This window comes from Oncorhynchus tshawytscha, linkage group LG15 (genome assembly GCF_018296145.1).
Source record: "Oncorhynchus tshawytscha isolate Ot180627B linkage group LG15, Otsh_v2.0, whole genome shotgun sequence".
Lineage (NCBI taxonomy): Eukaryota > Metazoa > Chordata > Actinopteri > Salmoniformes > Salmonidae > Oncorhynchus > Oncorhynchus tshawytscha.
In genome coordinates, this window is record NC_056443.1 from 20,599,162 (window position 1) to 20,623,724 (window position 24,563).

General features: G+C 40.2%; 1 pseudogene; it reads left to right on the forward strand.

Annotated features, from left to right (window-relative positions):
• Positions 1-16,093: 16,093 nt before the first annotated feature.
• On the forward strand, positions 16,094-22,710 carry LOC112214873 (annotated as a pseudogene).
• Positions 22,711-24,563: the final 1,853 nt, after the last annotated feature.

Sequence of the window (24,563 nt, forward strand, 5' to 3'; positions counted from 1 at the left end):
ACAACGATGGCGATCAAACTCAAGATGTTGGACACAATTAAAGCTAGGAGTTTGGGGTTTTAAGGAAGTTGTTGGTATTCTTTCTTAGAAACACAGGTACACATGTCAAATTTTGTAAACTTCGTCTTCGACCCTTTTACAATTCAGAGTTGCATCAGCAAATTTATTTTAGAGTTTGATTTGTCTTGAATTGTTACAGATCAGAGATGAATTATTACAGAATAAAATCTAAATTTAGAGGTTCAAAGCAAAATACCTTCAATGTCCAGCTTTGTCCCGTTTCCAAAAAAGGATCTCCCCACAAAGCCACAGCACAGTAGTAAGTTCCAGCATCAGACAGGCTGAGGTTCCTCTTGGGGAGGTTGTAGACACATTGATCACTCCTATTTTCGTGTGGGTAAATTATTCTGGATGGGATTCTCCTGAGCCATGTCTGAACCAATAGACACTGTGTTCTCCTGCACAGGTCTCAGTTTGTGTTATACAGTTCAGAGTCACAGAGTCTCCTGGCTGGACTGACTAAGACATAGGCTGCTGAGTAAGATGCTGGTTCCTGGAATCTGCACCCTTTATAACACAGTAAAACCAAGGTTCTCATAATTGTTTTTGTTTTAATATAACCGCTTAAAAGAGCCTCATAGGCACATGATAATACATATATTTGTTACTTACCCTAATGCAAAAGAAACACACCCTTTCTGAAGATCATGGCATCAATCTAGTGTGTGGCACAGTAACACAGCCCCTTATCTGATGGTCTGGCGTCTTCAATAGTCAGCACAAAACTAGCTCCACTTTCCTTGCTACAAACCAGGTGCTGTTGTTAAACTCCCCATAGAATGTTGGAGTGAATGTAAAGTGACAGCATGCAGACTGAAGCTTGTCCCACTGTCATCTTGAACCAGTTGAAGTAACTTCCTTCGGTTTCTGAGATGAAACATCTCAAACCAACTGTGTATCCAGAGATGAATGTATTTAGGACATTAGACAGTCTGGTGGTAGTAGACCACCCTTTAGAAAGGACAAAAACAAAGATTTACATGACTTGAATATCTTCACATGTTTTTTAGTCTCTTCTCATCCCTCTATTCTGTCAGCATTTTCTAATGCAGTTAGTTTTTATACATATGGATTCCTTAAACCTACCTGTACTAAATGTCAGCAAAGAAAATACATGTAGTTGGGTCATTGTATAATTCCACCTCCGATGACGGCATCTTCTCATGTGTAGACTAGTCGTCCTGTGTTACAGATGGGAGTGAGAGTCAAGAGGTTATGGGTGTCTTTTTATACACTACTGGAGTGTGTGGGTCCACAGGCCTGATTGGCTGCTGTGACATCAGTAAACAGACAGAACAGGACAGCCATACCCTCCCCTCTGACCTTTTTCTGTCCTCATGCTACATGTCTTCAAAAAGCTATCGAGAGATAAGCACACCCTATGGAACATATGCAAATATGCTTGCCCTCATTTTAGATCTTGAATTTTTATGGTAATACGGCATGATTATTATTGGAAAGCTCCAATTTACACACTCAAACAGTGGTGGAAAAGAACCCGATTGTCATACTTGAGTAAAAGTAACGATACCTTAATAGAAAATGCCTCAAGTAAAAGTCACCCAGTAAAATACTACTTGAGTAAAAGTATTTGGTTTGAAATATACTTATGTATCAAAAATAAATGTAAATGCTAAACTATAGTCAAGTATCAAAAGTGAAAAAAATAATTTCAAATTCCTTATACTAAGCAAAGCAGACAGCACCCTTTTTCTTTTCTTACATTTACAGATAGCCAGGGGCCCACTCCAACACTCAGACATCATTTACAGATAGCCAGGGGCCCACTCCAACACTCAGACATCATTTACAGATAGCCAGGGGCCCACTCCAACACTCAGACATCATTTACAGATAGCCAGGGCCCACTCCAACACTCAGACATCATTTACAGATAGCCAGGGGCCCACTCCAACACTCAGACATCATTTACAGATAGCCAGGGGACATCACAGATAGCCAACAACACTCAGACATCATTTACAGATAGCCAGGGGCACACTCCAACACTCAGACATCATTTACAGATAGCCAGGGGACATCATTTACAGATAGCCACACACTCCAACACTCAGACATCATTTACAGATAGCCAGGGGCCCACTCCAACACTCAGACATCATTTACAGATAGCCAGGGGCACACTCCAACACTCAGACATCATTTACAGATAGCCAGGGCACACTCCAACACTCAGACATCATTTACAGATAGCCACACTCCAACACTCAGACATCATTTACAGATAGCCAGGGGCACACTCCAACACTCAGACATCATTTACAGATAGCCAGGGGCACACTCCAACACTCAGACATCATTTACAGATAGCCAGGGGCACACTCCAACACTCAGACATCATTTACAGATAGCCAGGGGCACACTCCAACACTCAGACATCATTTACAAACAAAGCATTTGTGTTTAGTGAGTCCGTCAGATCAGAGGCAGTAGGGAGGACCAGGGATGTTCTCTTGATAAGTGTGTGAATTCAGTAACTAGTACTTTTGGGTGTCAGAGAAAATGTATGGAGTAAAAAGTACATTCTTTTCTTCAGGAATGTAGTGAAGTAAAAGTTGTCAGAAATATAAATATTAAAGTAAAGTACAGATACCACAAAAAAACTACTTGAATAGTACTTTAAAATGTTTTTACTTAAATACTTTACACAACTGCTCATAAAAGGTATTAGTAGCATTAACATTATCATTAACATTATTCATTGGTATCACAAATGCTTTCTCCAGCAGTTTAATTCAGGAATCTTAGACATTGTGGCAAATCATTTTACATCAGACAGAATACCATTGGTGCACTTTATATATATATATATATATATATATATATATTAGACTATTGAATGTATACACTGAAGACTGTTTTTACATTAACATATTGTCTAATTCTGATGGATCTCAAAATGACCAATATAGGCCCTGACCTGCAGGGGGAAGGTTGCCCTGTACTTCCTCATACCTACTTTCACTACATCTCTATAGTGCTCACACAAAGAGATTGTATCCATACAAATTGTATATCCTCTCAATACTTTCTCAAGTCATCGAAAGCCTTCTGATAGATATCAGGCATCAAATGTGATAAAGTATTTTGTTTCCTTTGTCAGATGACTATCGTAACAACATCAGGTTCTGGTCTGCATATAAACATGTGGTATGAGTGTGGTTCAGGGAGGAGTTTTGGTGTGATGGTGGGGGCTGAGACCTTGGTTGCATCCAAAATTGCACCATATTCCCTATATAGTGCACTGCCTTTGGCCAGAGGCACTTCTTTTGAGCAGGGCCCACAGGGTGCCATTTCAGAAGCGCACTTGTCATTTGGTTGAAGCTGTAGGTAGTGTGACAAACCTCTTCAAGGTTAGGAGAGTTTGTCACAAGTTTAACAGGAGACTGTCACCAAAATCACCCCAGAATGAGAGTTATTTCAAACAGGACAGTACCTGTATGTTGGTTTCTATGTCCTAGTCCACCCAGGCCTCAGGCATGGTCAAGGATAGCAGGGTTTGGTACACAAATCGGGTTCTCAGTCGGTCCAGGTCCAAATACCAACAGGTAAGTCCAAACAGTCCAGGTCATATACGGTAAATCCAGACGATATATATTGTCTCTTTTTCCCCCATCCCCTTCCTCTCTCTCTTCCTGGTTTGTCATTATCCCATTATCTGTGGGTCGGCCCCACCTTCCGAGCATTCCCCTTGCTTCTGGGGATTGTCGTTTTTAGAGGCCGGCCATTTTGTGATCTGTAGTTCTTTATTAGTTCTGCCGTCACATATCTGCCATTTATCACTCTGCCCCCTTCTTTGCCACAGTGTGTTTTTGTCAGCTAAAAGTAAACCAAGCCTTGACGAGTGCACGGTCCACCCTCCTGCCTCCCTGAAAATAACAACATGAAAACTATGGGCTGAAAGTGTTGGACCTGAGGGCAGGTTATCAACCTCCTCAGAATCCCTCAGTGCAGCATAAATAGTGAAATCGAGTGCATGTTGAACAAAGACATCACAAGGCTTTTCAAAGGCATTATCAACACAATTAGCAACATCATTATTTGCATGCAACATCAAACTGCCTTGGTAACAAACCATAACTGTTCTGTTATAATCTCTACCCGGCACAGCCAGAAGAGGACTGGCCACCCCACATAGCCTGGTTCCTCTCTAGGTTTCTTCCTAGGTTTTGCCTTTCTAGGGAGTTTTTCCTAGCCACCGTGCTTCTACATCGGCATTGCTTGCTGTTTGGGGTTTTAGGCTGGGTTTCTGTACAGCACTTTGAGATATCAGCTGATGTACGAAGGGCTATATAAATACATTTGATTTGATGATTTGATAACAAATGTCAGAAAGAGCTCATACCTAAAAAGATACTCCTTGATATTTGTATACTCCCCAAATGTTCTCAAGTCATCGAAAGCTTTTACGTTATGTCATTTATGTGTTACGCCATTTATAACACACTATTTCCTCTGCAAGATGAACATCGTGACAACAACAGGTTGTGGTCTGCATAAATGTGGTACGAGTGTGGTTCGGAGAGACAGAGAGTTTGTAGAAGGTGGGGGTGGTTTCATCCAAAAGGGCACCCTGTATTCCTTACATAGTGTACTACTTTTTGCAAGGGTCCATAGGGCTCTGGTCAACAATGGGTCCTTAATGGTCAAACGTAGTGCACACCCCAGAAAGTATTCACACCCCTTGACTTTTCCACATTTTGTTGTGTTATAGCCTTAATAAAACATTTATTACGTTTAGATTTCTTGTCACTGGCCTACACATAATACCCCATAATGTCAAAGTGGAATTTTTTACAAATGAATTAAAAATGAAAAGCTGAAATGTCTTAATTATGTATTCATTATGTTTTCAATCCCTTTGTTATGGCAAGCCTAAATGAGTTCAGGAGCAAAACTTTGCTTAACAAGTCACATAATAATAATGTTTAACATGAGGTTTTCCAATGCCTTGCAAAGAAGGGCCCCTATTGGTAGATGGGTAAAAAAAAAGCAGACATTGAATATTCGTTTGAGCATGGTGAAGTTATTAATTATACTTTGGACGGTATATCAATACACCCAATGACTACAAAAATACAGGCATCTTTCCTAACTAAGTTGCCGGAGAGAAAGGAAACAGGTCAGGGATTTCACCATGAGGGCAATTGTGACTTTAAAACTTCTTCGGGATCGGTGTCATGTCAATTGGACAGTTGTAAATCATGTAGCGCAGTGTGTCTTGTACGCAGATTTTAGCGAAACAAAAAATGTCGGTGCATATAAGTGTCTTATATCGGTTCAAAGCTTAACTTCTTGTTAATCTAACTGCATTGTCCAATTTACAGTAGCATTACTGTGAAAAAATGCCATGCTATTGTTTGAGGAGAGCACAAAACAACAAAACACCTTTTTCACCGTGACAGGTTTGATACATTCACATCTAAAGGTGAAATGGGTACTTATATTCTGAAATCTGGCTCTGATATGACATCTTAAGGGTCCCAGAGATAACATTTAGTATTGTTTCGTTAGATAAAATCCTTTTCCATATCCTAAAAAGGTCCATATAGCATTCACAATCTATTTTGTATTTCCACGCATTCAACTTGCAAAGAAAGGAATTTGTGAAATGTTGTTTCAACCAGTCACATTATGTTCGTATTTATTCCTCAGACACCCTAGAATGTAACCAGACTTCACTATATCGTTTGACATATAGTATATCCTATAGGACATCAATTTTAGTATTTTAGTAGTCATGGCGTGCCGATGACATGGGCAGTGTTCACTTGATCGACTGTAACTTTGTCAAATGAGCACCAATCATATTCAAACAAAGCTAGCTAGATAGCCAATGAGCTGGGCTTTACAAGAGTATGTGGAAACCCTGTATCCATCGCACTATCGTCCAGCTAATCTTGTGCACCAGAGGGCTTCTTCCTTTTGAACATTCATGCAAGAATCTGGCGAAGCGCGTTACGCATATCTGTGAGTTATGAAGTTATGAAAACTAAGTGTTTTGCAAATGTTGAACAATATGGCTACTAATACTGGAAAAGCTAAATCAAAGTCTAAGTATACAGATTTTGGACGATATTCTTGCAGAAAAATGTAATAGATAACAGCTAAAGGAGAGAACGCTAACGTTACCTGCTAACGTTACCTTAGACTGGTAAGTAAAATACGAGTCTTTATATTTAAATGCTTTTATATTGTCAATCCGAAAGCCACAACATGTCAAAGCCAACATACAATACACATTGGGCACCCGACTGGCACAGTCGTCTAACACACTGCAGTAGCTGGTTCGAATCCAGGCTGCACCTCCTCCATAGGGAGGCGCACAATTTTAAGCGTCATTGTAAATAAGAATTTGTACTGACTTGCCTAGTTAAATAAAGGTTAATTAAAAAAAAGATATATTGGTACCCAACCTTCAACACAGTGTTCTCCACTCAAATATAATATATGTTTATAGACGTGCTGTTGTTTATTTGATGTATTGCTAAAATAAAGGTTCAATATAATAAGTAATAAACTTGAGTTCTTACTGATTTTTCTAGTGTTAAAGACTGACTTCAAAGAGACGTCATTCAAGTTCTCCATCCCCCACTCAGTCTAACTGCTGCTCTCTCTGGCTCCACAACAAACCCCCGCCTGGCCACCTAGAGGTGTGAATACCCAGCCAGCCTACAAGTAGAGGATGGTAAGTGCTTTACAGCTGAAAGGGACTTAGGACCAGCAGCATAATCTTGTGTAGAGGGCGTGTTGTAGGTACAGTCATTGTAAATAACGTGTACATTAATTTATTAATATTTTTTTAACTTTGTGTTTGTAGTGTCTTCACTTATGACATTAGATCAGTGTTGGCTGCCAACTTGGCCCTTATCTTAAATATTTCACCTCTGTGTTTGGAGACATTGTATCAGCATTTTTGTTGGGTCTCCTGTTAGTACATTTTATGTAGGGAAGCTAACGATCCATAATGTTTGACATTCCTGGGAGTGTGTAAACTTGTATTTTTTATTAGCATAGAATTTTTGTATGTTTTCTAATGTAGTTATGTTCTTGAAAATGTATCAATTTACCAATTTGGCTACTTGGTTACATTTGGGCAAATTGTGAAGGACACCTTGGTGACTTCATACTAAATATCATGTAGCTTGCTCATTCTTCAAGTTATCAATATAACAAAAATACAAAAAAAGGTTGTTTTTTTTCTTTGTATTTTCTTCTACCAGAGCTTTTGTGTTATATTCTCCTACATTCATTTCACATTTTCACAAACTTCAAAGTGTTTCCTTTCAAATGGTACCAAGAATATGCATATCCTTGCCTCAGGGCCTGAGCTACAGGCAGTTAGATTTGGGTATGCCATTTTAGGGGAAAATTGAAAAAATTATGCTGATCCCTAAGAAGTTTTAAAACAGTTACAGAATTGAATGCCTGAAATAGGAGAAAACTGAGAATGGATCAACAACATTATAGTTACTCCACAATACTAATCTAAATGACAGAGTGAAAAGAGGAAGCCTGTACAGAATAAAAATATACCAGAACATGCATCCTGTTTGCAGCAAGTCACTAAAGTAATACCGCAAAAAATGTGGCAAAGCGATTCACTTTTTGTCCGGAATACAAAGTGTAAATGGAATGGAGCTAAGCACAGGTAAAATCATAGAGGAAAACCTGGTTCAGTCTGCTTTCCACCAGACACTGGTAGATCAGCAGGACAATAACCTAAAACACAAGGTCAAATCTACACTGGAGTTGTTGAACAAGAAGAGAGTGAATGTTCCTGTTTTGACTTAAATCGGCTTGAATATCTATGGCAAGACCTGAAAATGGGTGTCTAGCAATGATCAACAACCAATTTGAGTTTGAAGAATTTCGAAAAGAATAATGGGCAAATCTTGTACAATCCAGGTGTGGAAAGCTCTTAGAGACTTACCCGGAAAGACTTACAGTTGTAATCGCTGCCAAAGGTGATTCTAATATGTTTTGATTCAGGGGTTGAATACTTATCTCATCAAGTTATGTTAGTGTTTAGTTTTTCATGAATGTTTTACACATTAGAATGTGTCTTCAACTTTGACATTAAAATAGTATCTTGTGTCGATCGTTGACAAAAAAAAGACAATTAAATCAATTTGAATCCCAATTTGTAACACAACAAAATGTTTAAAAAATCTAGGGGTGTGAATACTTTCTGAAGGCACTGTATAAGGAATAGTGTGCCATTTCGGATGCAGACCTTGTTTGATTGATGTTATAGGTCGATATTTTTGTCAGTTTGTCAGGTAAGTGTAAACAAGGCTTTGATTGGTGGCAATATGAAACTATGCACAGAAAGTGTTGGAGGTCAAATAAGGTCAAAAGTATTGTTTGTGGGTTATCCGAATCTCTGTGTCCAGAAGAAATACAGATTTCCTAAAAGTGCATGTTGACCAAAGTTACCACACGGCTTATCACAGGCCCTAGGAGCACAATTAGCAACATTATGATCTAGTATGCAAATCAAACTGCCTTGGTAACAAACCATAACAAATATAACTCAATGTCTCAGAAAAGATGAGGTGTGATCTCAAAAGCACTGAAGAAAAAATGTTGATGCCAAATTTGTGATGGCTTGATGTCTGATTGTTTTATTGTTCCATGGAAACTTCTGACCACAAAGATGTATGTGTTTTTTCTTCCATCGAGGTTCACACCAGCAAGGTGACACTGACCACAGTTTGAAGATGCTGAGTCTGCAGCGAATGCATGAGATGAGTCTGCTGAGAGTATTGACATCTGCCTCGGCACATTCAACATTAGTGCAGTAGGCCTAATGGTAATGGATCCATTCCCCATGCATTCAAACACGTCATGGATTCACTATGGTTGAAGTAGGCCTACAAGTGTTAAAGATGTAGAATAAAACACATTAAATGTGTGGTTATTTTACTAAGCAGCAGGTGGCGGTGTACAGGTGTCCCAAACCCCAGGTGTCCACCATACATACCATTGTACATCATGCGTTCATATAAATTAAACCATAAAAATTGTGATAACAGCAGATAATGTTTTGAAATATCATAGTGTCTGTCTCTGTCTTCCAGCGGTTCAGGTTGCTTGTCTTTCTTCAGCAGAGAAAGCGTGTTTACCACAGTGTATATTAACGTGGCCTAACAGTGTCACCAATATACACACAACATAAAATAAAATAATTTTATACAAACAATATATATTTCACCTTCAAGATACATTACAGGTATTATGAGTTTGGTCAAAAGGGACCCAGTTTTGTTGCAGTTCGCATCCTAAATCTTATTTATACCGAATTAGAGATATTCACCCATGTCAAAGTCATCTTTAATTTAAAAAAAAGTTAAAGTTAAAAGTTTTAGAATAAATTCAAAATAATAGTTTTTAAGATTGATTGCTATCTTTTTGTCAAGACTAGAAGAGACCCAGTGATGTTCACCTCATCAGGTCTCGCTCTACACTGAGCTGCTACTTTCTGTCATTCACAGCACAGGAAGTGATGCTCCCCTCCTCCTCTATTTAAAAAAAATATAGATATATATTTAACCTTTATTTAACTAGGCAAGTCAGGATGGGGGGCAGTATTGAGTAGCTTGGATGAATAAGGTGCCCAGAGTAAACTGCGTGCTACTCAGGCCCAAAAGCTAAGATATGCATATTATTAGTACATTTGGATAGAAAACACTCTGAAGTTTCTAAAACTCTTTGAATGATGTCTGTGAGTATAACTGAACTCATATGGCAGGCAAAAACCTGAGAAAAAATTCAACCAGGAAGTGGGAAATCTGAGGTTTGTAGGTTTTCAAGTCTTTGCCTATCCAAGATACAGTGTAAATTTAGTCCGATTGCACTTCCTAAGACTTCCACTAGTTGTCAACAGTCTTTAGAACCTTGTTTCAGGCTTCTACTGTGAACGGGTATTGAATAAGAGCTGTTTGACTAAGGGGTCTGGCAGAATGCCATGATCTAAGTCGCGCGCGGCCGTGAGAGCGAGCTGCATTCCCTTTCCTTTCTAAAGACAAAGGAATTGTCCTGTTGGAATATTATTGAAGATTTATGACAAAAACATCCTAAAGATTGATTCCATACAACGTTTGACATGTTTCTACGAACTGTAATGGAACTGTTTGGACTTTTCGTCTGGACCTAGTGCTCGCGCCTTGTGAATTTGGATTTGTGAACTAAACGCGTGAACAAAAAGGAAGTATTTGGACATAAATGATGGACTTTATTGAACAAAACAAACATTTATTGTGGAACTGGGATTCCTGGGAGTGCATTCCGATAAAGATCATCAAAGGTAAGTGAATATTTATAATGCTATTTCTGACTTCTGTTGACTCCATAACATGGCGGGTATCTGTATGGCTTGTTTTGGTCTCTGAGCGCTGTACTCAGATTAGTCCATGTTGTGCTTTCACTGTAAAGCTTTTTTGAAATCTGACACAGCGGTTGCATTAAGGAGAAGTATATCTTTAATTCCATGCATAACACTTGTATTTTCATCAACATTTATGATGAGTATTTCTGTAAATTGATGTGGCTCTCTGCAAATTACCAGATGTTTTGGAAGCAAAACATTACTGAACATAACGCGTCAATGTAAACTGAGATTTTTGGATATAAATATGAACTTTATCGAACAAAACATACATGTATTGTGTAACATGAAGTCCTATGAGTGTCATCTGATGAAGATCGTCAAAGGTTAGTGATTCATTTTATCTCTATTTCTGCTTTTTGTGACCTCTCTTCGGCTGGAAAAAATGGCTGTGTTTTTCTGTGACTAGGCACTGACCTAACATAATCGCATGGTATGCTTTTGTTGTAAAGCCTTTTTGAAGTCGGACACTGTGGTGGGATTAACAAGATGTTTATCTTTAAAATGGTGTATAATACTTGTATGTTTGACGAATTTTAATTAAGAGATTTCTGTTGTTTGAATTTGGCGCCCTGTACTTTCACTGGCTGTTGTCAAATCGATCCCGTTAAAACTTCTTGGCGCACCCATCCCGTTAGCGGGATCATTTTCGTCAACATCCGCTAAATTGCAGAGCTCCAAATTCAAATGAAATTACTAAAAATATTTAATTTTCATGAAATCACAAGTGCAATATAGCAAAACACAGCTTAGCTTGTTGTTAATCCACCTGGTGTGTCAGATTTCAAAAAAGCTTTACAGCGAAAGCAAACCAAGAGTTTATGTAAGGACATCTCTCTCAGCAGACAAAATATTACAAACAGCTAGCAGCAAAGTAGATTGGTCACGAAAGTCAGAAAAGTAATAAAATTAATCGCTTACCTTTGAGGATCTTTGGATGTTTGCACTCACGAGACTCCCAGTTACACAATAAATGTTCCTTTTGTTCGATAAAGATCCAAAGAAAGAAACATGTCAAACGTTTTTTTGTATTCAATCCTCAGGTTGTTTTTACAATAAATAATCGATAATATTTCAACCGGACCATAGCTTTTTCAATAGGAGAGAGAGAGAAAATGTCTGCTCTAAGCTGTTGAGCATGCAAAACTCTGGTGACACCAAGCCACCCACTGATGCAATGTGGTCATTCTCGCTCATTTTTCAGAATAAAAGGCTGAAACTATGTCTAAAGACTGTTCACACCATGTGTAAGCCATAGGGAAAGGAATCTGGTTGATATCCCTTTAAATGGAAGGAAGGCATGCAATGGAACAGGGAGATTTGTTTCTCTTAGGTTCTTCCTTGTTGGATTTTCCTCAGGTTTTCGCCTGCAATATCAGTTCTGTTATACCCACAGACAATATTTTGACAGTTTTGGAAACGTTAGAGTGTTTTCTATCCTAATCTGACAATTATATGCATATTCTAGCTTCTGGGCCTGAGAAATAGGCAGTTTCATTTGGGTACATTTTTCATCCAAACATCAAAATACCGCCCCCTACACTCAACAGGTTAACGGGATTTCAGCCGTAAGAAGTTTTAATTAAGAACAAATTCTTATTTACAATGACGGCCTACCTAGAGGCAAAAGGCCTCCTGCGGCGACGAGGGCTGGGATTAAAAATAAATGTTGGACAAAACACACATCATGACAAGAGAGACATCACAACACTACATAAAGATACATAAAGACAACAACACAGCATGGTAGCAACACAACATGACGACAACATGGTAGCGAAAGAACATGGCAGCAGCACAACACGGTAGTAGCACCTCTAGCCCCAACCATAGCTGATGTCTCAAGAGGATCAAAGTTTATGGGGAAATAAATGGGGTTTGGTAAGTGTTTTGGATAAACGCTGCAAATAAGGTCTGTGGATAACACAGGTTTAGGAAATCTTATATGTCATATATCGTCATTAGCTTACGTCACTTTAAGAATTTTGAAGCATTTATGTAACCAAAAAAGCACATAAAGGCTTCATAATTCATAAAGGTCATGTTAACTGACTAAACAAAATTTATCAGATCTCCTAAGCCTGTGTTATCCTCAGACCTTATTTCTGTTGTTTATCCAAAAACTCTCCAAAAAACCCATTAATCTTCCCATAGGCTTTGACCAACGAGCCATGGCTAACTCATTTCTGTTTTTTAGGACTAAAAGCTGGCGAGCTCTATTGGGTTACAGAGCACCACAACAACAATCAGTAAATTCTATATTACAAGGGAAAAAATATTCTAAAGATTATATTCGTTCTTCATCAGTGCTACACTGATATCAACATTAAAACATTTGACATTATCTTGTTGCAGCATAAACAACATTTGGCTCCATCTCCATCATTTGACCTTTAGGTGTCTTCTTATTTCTGGACCTCTTCTGACAGAAACTCAGTGCTGTGTAGTTCAGAGAATCTGGGTCCTGATCCGGAACCTGTAGAAAACATATAATAAGACTACACATATCAAACAAATCTCAACAAAACACACAACTCTAATCAAGTACTGTTAATGTACGAAAACAAGTAAATATAACAGTTTCTATTACCTGGCTATTTTGTGGCTGCAGTTGAGCCCTGATATCTGAATAAGAACAATCATTATTTGGGTCAGGACACAAACAGTTGTTTAAACATACATTTTACTCTGTGTTACCGTACAGACATTTGGTCAGAGAGAAATATCCTGTGCATGTGGTTTTTTCACAATTTAGATTCTAAAATCTGACACATGTGCCTTGCTGAAAACGTTTATGGTCCTCCATCGTACCTGTGTTGTGTGTTTTTGAGTCTCTTCTGATCTTGAGGACCAGGATGAGGATGACTATCATTAGAACAGCAGTCACAACACCCAGGATCACAACCAGGGGAAGGAGGCACATGGTTCCCTCATCATCCTCTGCTATGTCATCACCCTCTGCTACACGACTGATAGTTCCATTACACTCTCCTAATACATCAAATGGAATCAAATCAGTCTGTGACAGAGCAAAAACATGTTTGTGTTTTTTGATTCCTTTTTTGAAACATGGCTTTGGATCTGCATGAGAAAGAAGAAGAAACTCACCATATTTAGATGACTCTGGGTTTTCCTCACCACCATTGTGCCCTGTAACATTGAGATGTGTAAGAATAGAGAAGTCTTTTTTTTCTAAATACAATTCTACAAAATATGACCAGCAATGGTTTGCCTTTGTTTCATGACAACTCATGATTAGCTTGCTAAACATTTTCGAATGTATCGAAAGCCAAATAAATTGTTCAAAACGTACCTTGAATTTTTAGATATGTTGCGTTGACAAAAGAACATGTGGCTCTGTGGAAACAATCCACAGAAATGCAGGCCACAGTCAGCTACTTCCACTTGTGTGATTTTGAGAAAGATAGTGGTGTTGTTGCTGAACATTTCCAAATGGCTCCTTTCAAAACCATTGTGGAGATCAGGTGTTGAATTAAAGCCGTACATAGACGAGATACACACAGGCTCTGATCCGTTGACTTGCTTGAACCAGGCTGTGTGTCACACAGCCGTTGTAACATTGGAGCACTGCAAGGAGATGGTATCCCCAGTACGGACCACCATAGTCTGAGACTGAGAATCCAAAACAGAGACCAAAGCTGAAACACAAAGAACAAAGTCCTACGTTATTGACTATAATCGGTGATATCACATGTACATGTTAGAAAAAAGGGGTGCACTAAACGTTATCATGCAATGCACTCTGATCACCTCATCTTTGGTTCTAGGACAGATGATACAATCAATTTTAGTCTCGATGTTAATTAGCAGTAGCTTACTTACTCAATCCATAGAGCAGTAAAGCTTGTAGGAAGGTTCTGGCCATTCTGTTTGTAGATCTATTCTGCGCTGTCTGGCTGAGAATCAGAAAACATCTCTTCATTCACCCTGAGACCACAGTGAGGTCAAAATGTAGGGGAAGTAGTAGGGGGCGTAGTAGTTGGTATTGGACCACAATGTCAATTTACAGGAAGCAGAAGTGACACTTACATAAAGTGCATTAACAAAGTATTAAGACCCTTTCCCTTTTCCCACATTTTATTATTCTAAAATGGATTATTCATTCTTTCCCCTCATCAATCTACACACAATACCCGATAATGACAAAGCAAAAACAGTTTTTTGCAAATGTATTACAAATTTAAAACAGAAATACCTCATTTACATAAGTATTCAGACCCCTTGCTATGAGACTTGAAATTGAGCTCAGGTGCATCCTGTTTCCACTGATCATCCTTGAGATGTTTCTACAACTTGATTGGAGTCCACCTTCAAATCAAATTAATCAAATTCTATTGGTCACATACACATGGTTAGCGGATGTTAATGCGAGTGTAGCGAAATGCTTGTGCTTCTAGTTCTGACAGTGCAGTAATATCTAACAATTCCCCAACAACAACCTAATACACACAAATCTAAAGGGGTGAATGAGAATATGTACATATGGATGAGCGATGGCCGAGCGGCATAGACTAGGTGCAATAGATGGTGTAAAATACAGTCTATACATGTGATATGAGTAATGTAAGATATGTAAACATTATTAACGTGCCATTATTTAACTTCACTAGGGTAGGGGGCAGCATTCGGAATTTTGGATGAAAAGTGTGCCCATATTAAACTGCATGCTACTCAGGCCCAGATGATAGGATATGCATATAATTAGTATATTTGGATAGACAACACTCTATAGCTTCCAAAACTGTTAAAATAATGTCTGTGAGTATAACAGAACTGATATGGCAGGCGAAAACCCGAGGACAATCCAACCAGGAAGTACTATTATTTTAAAAGGCTGTTTTTCCATAGAAAGCCTATCCACCATACAAAGACTTAGGACCCAGTTCACAAGCTCTGTGGCTTCCTCTACATGTGGCCAGTCTTTAGTCATTGTTTCAGGCTTTTACTATGAAAAATGAGGGAGTTACAGCACTTTCAATCAGTGGCCAGTGGACATTTCCATTCATCAGTCATGCGCCTGATCGGGAACACGGCTTTCTTGTTTCTCGTTTCCTACTGACAAAGCTTTTGTCCGGTTGAAATATGATTTATTATTTATGACAAAAACAACCGGAGGATTGATTTTAAACATCGTTTGGCATGTTTCTATTAACCTTTATTGTACTTTTTAAAAACTTTTCATCTGGACTTAGCTTTCGCAGTAAAGCCTTTTTGAAATTGGACACTGTGGTTGGATTTACAAGAAGTTTATCCTAAAAATGGTGGATAATAATTGTATGTTTGAGGAATTTTAAGTATGGGATTTCTGTTGTTTTGAATTTGGCACCCTGCAATTTCATTGGCTGTTGTCGAGGTGGGACACTAGCGTCCCACTTGTACCAGAGAGGTTAAAGTGGCATTGTTTAAAGTGACTAATGATGCATTTATAAAGTGTCCAGTGATTGGGTCTCAATGTAGGCAGCAGCCTCTCTGAGTTAGTGATAGCTGTTTAGCAGTCTGATGTCCTTGACATAGAATTTGATTAACCATGTGATTATTCATGTCTTTATTCATGACTATTTATTATTCATAACTTCAGAGTTCGCTGTTCGAAGTAGGACTATGATAGAGAAGGCTGTCCTCATCCTTCTCTGTTGGTCTCAGAATAGCCAATCAGTCCTGGCCTGGGCCCAACACTCCAGCCATGTAAGACAGTCACTGTAATCTGACAGACAGAACGACTAGTCTACACATGAGGAAGATAATGACGAAACTGTCTTTCTAGCTCTCTGTTATTTCCAGTAGGTAAGGCCAGTTACACTATATATACAAAAGTATGTGGGAAAAAAACTATATTCAGATTACCTTCACAGTACAAAACATGTCCTACCATTGTTTTCAAAACCTCCACACAATGACTCTCCATACATCAAATCAAATTTAACTTCTGAGAGTCCATTGCTTGCTCAAAGCCATGAGTGGGCCTGTGGCTGTGACATCTAGCCTCCTTCTAAGGCTGTTCGGAAGACTCTGGCTGTAGTGTCTATTTTTTCATTTTGAGTGTTAATAACAATAACCTGGGTGTCCTCTTTAGCCTTGTCTACAAGGCTTGCTGCCACCAAATGCGCCTTGGTATGAAATATTTTTTTCTGAGGGGTATTTTTTTATTTATTTTTTACTTCTGAGGCGAAGGATGTTAACCTATTGTACATTCCACCCACTCTTTTGCTAGTTTAACCCATCCAGTCGTTTCGAGACCCAAGCTCCCTACCTTTGCATGTTGTACAGCCCAACTTTGAAATTATGAATGACAAGCCAGGGGTTATATGTTTGCTTGTACTTGAACTGCAAATTACACCTGCTCCGAGCACTTCCCCAGGGGATGCACTGACCCCCTCCCCCACATCTCCATCTCCCCGCTGAGTCTGACTCGCTAGCAGCCCTACTAGCTAGTGGAGGTGCCAGTGGTGATGCTGAACTGGCAAGTGCTGCTAGCTAAGGCATCACCATCAGGAACAGTTTGCCCCTCACTCCTCTCCTCCGGCAATAACAGTTCTCTGGCTCATTCTGGGTTCGATTCACCATCTTTCTCTGGATTTTTTGACTTGAAAATTGTCATCAAACTCGATTGTCTTTTCTTACCCATTTTTTGGGGGGGTTTTCCCACGATTCAAATTCAGTAGTGAGACGACTAAGCCTACGCTAAGTGATGTGATTATGTAGGGACCTCTTCACTAGCTGACCACCACTACCAAGACCTGTGTCAAGATCAGTTACTTACAACGCCGGCCCTCCCCATAACTTATGTACAAAGAAGAGAGCAGGTCTGGAATCAGTGTGACAGGATAGGATGATTACACAGAATATTTACAGCACTTTTACATAATGGTCTTTCTGGGGGGCAATTTGATTTAACGCGGATCGCTTTTATTAGAACATCTACAGTGCGAACAGTGAAAGAATTAATAATTAATGTCGCAAGAGGTATCCGGGCAAATAGGTGCTGGAACAAACAAAGTCAAATCTGAGAGGTGCCGGATCCTGCTCCGGCAAGATACAGCTCAAATTAAGATCTGACAATGCCCCTGTGCACAAAACGAGGTCCATACCAAAATGATTTCTCAAGATCGGTGTGGAAGAACTTGACTGGCCTGCACAGAGCTTTGACCACAATCCCATCGAACACCTTTGGGATGAATTGGTGCAACGACCGATTCCGGTGAGAGTTATCTGGCCCAAATGTATATATTACTTGGGGCTCGGGCCGATTGGGGCTACTCTCTGGCAGATGATTACACGGACTGTTTCATATAATTAACATTTCATTATTTATTTTTCCATATTTTCCTCATTGTTTCTGTGATCAAAAAATAGAATTAACATTTAAATGAAATTCTTTGAGTCATATGTAGTATTTTTAGTATTTTTATACTTTGTGCAAGGCAATTGATAAGCATTACAACTTTATGGATGGAACCTCCCAAGGGGCCCAGCGGTCTAAGACACTGCCTCACAATGCAAACTGCGTTTCTACAGATCCTGGTTCAAGACTCTTGCTGGCTGTGACCGGGAGACCCATGAGGTGACGCACAATTGTCCTTGTCCCATTGTGCTGTAGCGACTCCTGTGGCAGGCTAGGCGCATGCACGGTCACCAGGTGTATGGTGTTTCCTCCGACACAACATTTTTGTGGATGGGTATAATTTGTATGTATAATAGTAATATTTAAAATGGCTGAATCGGGTAATTTTGTATACATTTATTTAAAATTGCATCGGGACGCTTCTGGGGGGGATTCTGGTAAGATGCCGGCAAAGTTGGCTGAATTCTGGTAGACAGAAACGGTCTGATGCACTTGGGCCGATTCTGGGCAGTCGTTAATTTTGATTCCCGGGCTGAGTCGACACCCGATTCTGGGCCGATTCAATCAGTTCCGACCTCCTGGAAGAGGGCCGCATCTGGGCCGATTCCTCATTGCTAGCTGGGAAATGTTTGATGAGCAGGTGTCTACATACTCTTGGTCATGTAGTTTATATTGTGTGTTCATGGTGTTCACCGTGTAACTATTATGAACTTGTTACAGTACATGCTTGAACTATGATATGTGTATTCTTTATTACAGTTTTTTTCTGAATGCTTAAACACTAACAGTGATTCTTGAAGCACTATCCCTGCAACTATTAACACTTGTAGCCAATGCATTTACCAAGTGTGCCAAACTCAATGTACGTTCTCTGCTTTACACTCAGTTTGAAATTCTATAACACACTTTTTGCAAAACTGTAAACACAACTGATTGCTTTACACCCAGTGTGCAATTTAATAACACACTTTTAGCAAAACTGTAAACATTGATCTCTACATTGCTACACTATTTCGCCAATTGCCTTTCCACTTTGACACGTGAAAACACTTTTAGATAATGAATTTGCTTACAAATCAGAGCTTGACCACTATAAATAGGCCACATGTAAACATTTGGTTTGGACAACAATGGTGGCCAATGTTGGACAGAGAGTCAGAGGGGTGAGAACTAGAGGAGGACGAGGAGGAGGAAGAGGAGGACGAGCAGGACGATGACGAGGAGGAGGAGGAGGAGGAGGAGGAGAAGGAGGAGAAGGAAGAGGTGAAGTAGGACGGGGAGAAGGCGAGGATGGGGAAACTGCTATGCCCTGCACTCAGAAAAAGCAAAAGTGTTTTTCATTTATAATATCATTGCGTAGTTGGTGCTTCGTGTGCTTATTCAAATGATGGTTTGTGTGTACTGTACTGACGCAAAAACAACATTTTTAAAAGAGTTTGAAGAGTTTTGCATGAATTGTTTGCTTTTGCAAGAGATGTATAATGTTTTGCCGGTTTGGTGTAAGGCTTTGTGGTTAGTGTGTAGAGTTTTGCAAAAATAGCCTATAGTTTCAAAGATAATGCCTAAGCAATCAGAAAAAACTGTAATACAGGCCGTAATTGTTAATTGTTCTTAACCGACTTGCCTAGTTAAATAAAGGTTAAATAAAAAATAAAAATAAAATGATTTTTTTTTTTTTAAGCATTATCTCTTGCTGCTGTCACTCAGTCTGATGTTTGGAAGACCTTCATCCCTGGAAAAACAGTTATTTTAGAACGCTTCATTTCTGACGTGCTTACCACAGTCTACCGCTAATGGTGTAAGCTCACAGTTGAACAAGCTCCAATGTTAATGCTAAGTCTTTATGCTTCCAACACAGTTACATTCAATTGGGTGTTTAATAACCTCAGTTTGCTGCGGGGAGGAGCAAGAGCCTTTTTGTGAGGACTATTTCAGATGCCATGGTGTCAGACGTGGGGATATATTACTGTCGTGAACGCGATTATGACCCCACGAATTTCGGGTTCATGAGGATAAGTATTTCAGAAGTTCAATTACGTGGCCTTGTCAGAATCTTTGTTTATGATAATCTTATAATGAATATTTAATTCAATACTTTTATTCAGTAGAACCTTTCTGTTTTCATGTGCAATGAACGGTGCACATACCAAGACCCAGCATGTTGTTCAGGAGGCTGTGTTTGAGACAGTCCAGCCAGGAGACTCTGTGACTCTGAACTGTACAATACACACTGAGACCTGTGCAGGAGAACACAGTGTCTATTGGATCAGACATGGCTCAGGAGAATCACATCCAGGAATCATTTACACCCATGGAGGCAGGAGTGATCAGTGTGAGAAGAGCCCTGAGGCTGGGTCTCCTACACAGAGCTGTGTCTACAACCTCCCCAAGAGGAACCTCAGCCTCTCTGATGCTGGGACTTACTACTGTGCTGTGGCCTCATGTGGGGAGATACTGTTTGGGAACGGGATCACGTTGGACTTTGAGGGTGGTGACTTTGCATCCCAGATAGGAATCCTGTTCCCTCTCTCCATCATAAGAAATGGAGTTCTCCTATGCTGCCTCATCATTTGCATCCTCCTCTATAACACAAATAAATAGATAAAGCAAAGGACAAAGTCACTGGAGGGGAATATGTCTTCCTAGCATATATTACCTAGCATATTGCTTGTACGTTTTTTGTATATGCTTTTGCCAAATCCCTGTGTTTGCACCTATTGTAAGCATGAATAAATAGCATTGTAAACTGAAGTCATTATGTGTTGAGTTCATGAGTCAGAGGTGGGCTTTGTACACTTGCTGAATGCTTGAGAATGAAAATGGCCTTGTTTGTTTTCTTTACACACTAATCTTATTGAGCAGCGGGGTCTGGTGTTTCGACCAGATGAACAGATGAAGAGAGGTGTGAAAAGAAAATGTGTGGTTTTGATGCACTGAGTGGTGTGGTGAGAGCTGAATGCCAGACATCCTGTGGCCCAGGTTGCTCATTTTCAATAGGGAGATAATGACACACAGTGGAAAGTTACTGGTGGTGTCCCTCAGCCCCAACCCCACAAGTGCTTCACCATCCATAGCATCTGTTGGCAGGCACATTACAACTGGTGAAACATACTATTACTGGGACAAGACTAATCATTACTGAAAAAGAGAAAACAATAAGTAAATTGATAGTAAATATAAATGCATAGGTGCTAAGCATTCATTTATTTTATGGCACTTCTATAAGAGAGATACTCTCCTTCAGTGTAACATACAAAGGCCATTTCATCCCCCAGTGATAGTCAACGAGAGCCATGTCATTTTCACCTCAGCAGGTCTCACTCAACACTGAGCCGCTCCTTCCTGTCACAACAGGAAGTGATGTGTTTCTTACTGGCCACTCCTCTACATAAGGTCCCAATATGTTTGAAATGACACGACATCTCAGAAAAGGTGCCTAAGGTCAGACAATATTAACAACAACAGGAAATAGAACATTAGATTTAATGTGTATATTACATTTTATTTTATTTGATTAGTGATAAAAACCTCTTCTGACATTGGCCTTAGCTTTATCTATTTCCTACTAGATGGCCAAGCTGCAAAATCAAAATGGTCTATGTCCTAAACATTTATGAAAACAAAACGGAGCCTTTTGGTCTTAATTTAAAGTTTTCAAATTTGATTTTCGAAGATAAATTGGAGAACTAGGCGGGTCTTTTGACTTTGCAACTTGGCCAGATAGTGACTACTCTATTTCCTGGTGGTGTAGATGATGATGAAGATGGTCAGACAGCAGAGGAGAACTGCAATTCTTATGATGGAGAGAAGGACCAGGATTCTGATCTGTGAAGAAAAGTCACACCCACCTTCTCCATGATGCTTAGTGACCTTCTCTTCACCATACTCAACAGAATTTGGACATACATTATGTTCCCCTTTGCTCTCACAGTAACTTTCCATACACAAAGCTCATCCTCCCCATTAATTGACACATAACAAATACATTCATTATGCAGATGACAAATCAATGTAAATAGTTCGGTGGCCATTTGATTAATTGTTCAGGATGTTATGGACCCTTTTGGTCGTAGACTTGGCGTTCTGGTACTGCTTGCCATGCGGTAGCAGAGAAACAGTCCATGACTTGGGTGATTAGAGTCTTTGACCATTTTGTGGGCTTTCCTCTGACACCTCCTAGTATGTAGTCCCAGTGATGTACTGGGCCGTACGCACTACCCTCTGTAGCGCCTCACGGTCAGATGCCGAGCAGTTGCCATACCAGGCGGTGATGCAACTGGTCAGTATGTTCTCGATGGTGCAGCTGTCAAACTTTTTGAGGATCTGGGGACCCATGCCAAATCTTTTCAGTCTCCTGAGGGGTAAAAGGTGTTGTCGTGCCCTCTTCACAACTGTCTTGGTGTGTTTGGACCATGATAGTTTGTTGGTGATGTGGACACCAAGGAACTTGAAACTCTGGACCCGCTCCACTAAAGCCCCGTCGATATTAATGGGGGCCTGTTCGGCCCGCCTTTTCCTGTAGTCCACGATCAGCTCCTTTGTCTTGCTCACATTGAGGGCGAGGTTGTTGTCCTGGCACCACGCTGCCAGGTCTCTGACCTCCTCCCAAATGGCTGTCTCATAATTGTCGGTGATCACGCTTACACTGTTGTGTCATCGGAAAATGTAATGATGGTGTTGGAGTCGTGCCTGGCCGTGCAGTCATGAGTGAACAGGGAGTACAGGAGGGGGCTAAGCACGCATCCCTGAGGGGCCCCTGTGTTGAGGATCAGCGTGGCAGACGTGTTGTTACCTACCCTTACCACCTGGGGGCAGTCATCAGGAAGTCCAAGATCCAGTTGCAGAGGTGTTTAGTCCCAGAGTCCTTAGCTTGGTGATGAGCTTTGAGGGCACTATGGTGTTGAATGCTGAGCTGTAGTCAATGAAGAGTATACTCACATAGGTGTTCCTTTTATCAAGGTGGGAAAGGGCAGTGTGGAGTGCAATAGATCTTGCATCATCTGTGGATCTGTTGGTGCGGTATGCAAATTGGAGTGGGTCTAGGGTTTCTGGGATAATTGTGTTGATGTGAGCCATGACCAGCCTTTCAAAGCACTTCATGGCTACAGACGTGAGTGCTATGGGTCGGTAGTCATTTAGGCAGGTTACCGTAGTGTTCTTGGGCACAGGGACTAAGGTGGTCTGCTTGAAACATGTTGGTATTACAGACTCATTCAGAGACAGGTTGAAAATGTCAGTGAAGACACTTGCCAGTTGGTCAGCGCATGCTTCGAGTACTAGTCCTGGTAATCTGTCTGGCCCTACAGCCTTGTTTAAAGGTCTTACTCACATCTGCTTCATCTGACAACTTTTTTATTTACCGAGTCACTTGTGCTTTCTGCTTTAGTTTTTGCTTGTATGCTGCAATCAGGAGGATAGAGTTATGGTCATATTTGCCAAATGGAGTGCGAGGGAGAGTTTTGTACGCGTCTCTGTGTGTGGAGTAAAGGTGGTCTAGAGTTGTTTCCCTCTGGTTGCACATTTAACATACTGGTAGAAATGATGTAAAACGGATTTAAGTTTCCAGGCATCTTCTTGTTTGCTAATGGATGTTTCCAGCTCATTGAGTGAGGTCTTAGTGCCAGCATCGGTTTGTGGTGGTAATTAGACAGCTATGATGAATGTAGATGAAAGCTAACTTGGTAAATAGTGTGGTCTTCAGCTTATCATGAGATACTATACCTCAGGCGAGAAAAATCTTGAGACTTCCTTAGATTTCGTGCACCAGCTGTTGTTTACAAATATACATAGACCGCTACCCCTTGTCTTACCAGAGGCGGCTGTTCAATCCTGCCGAAAAGGTGTAAAACCCGCCAGCTGTATGTTTTTCATCTTGTCATTCAGCTACGACTCGGTGAAACATAAGATATTACATATTTGTAGGATTATACATGCTCGTAGTTCGTCTACTTTATTATCCAATGATTGTACATTGGCTAACCCGGCAATTCAGTTAATAACACAATTTTATTTACAATGACGGCCTACCAAAAGGCAAAAGAACTCCGGCAGGGAACTGGGATTAAACAAATAGGACAAATCACACATCACGACAAGAGAGACACCACAGCACTACATCAAGAGAGACCTAAGACAACAACATAGCATGGCAGCAACACCACATGACAACAACATGGTAGCAACACAACATGGTAGCAGCACAATGCATGGTACAAACATTATTGTGCATGGACAACAGCACTAAGGCAAGAAGGCAGAGCTAACAATACATCACACAAATTAGCCACAACTGTCAGTAAAGTTCATGATTGAGTCTTTGAATGAAGAGCTGGAGATAAAACTGACCAGTTTGAGTGTTTTTTGCAACTCGTTCCAGTCGCTAGCTGCAGTGAACTGAAAAGAGGAGCGACCCAGGGATGTGTGTGGTTTGGGGACCTTTAACAGAATGTGATTGGTAGAATGGGTGTTGTATGTGGAGGATCAGGGCTGCAGTACGTATCTCAGATTAGAGGGAGTAAGGCCTAAGAGAGTTTTATAAATAAGCAGTGGGTCTTGTGACGGGTATACAGAGATGACCAGCTTACAGAGGAGTATAGAGTGCAGTGATGTCTCCTATAAGGAGCATTAGTGGAAAATCTGATGGCCGAATGGTAAAGAACATCTAGCCGCTCGAGAGCACCCTCACCTGACGATCTATAAACTACATCTCCATAATCTAGTATGGGTAGG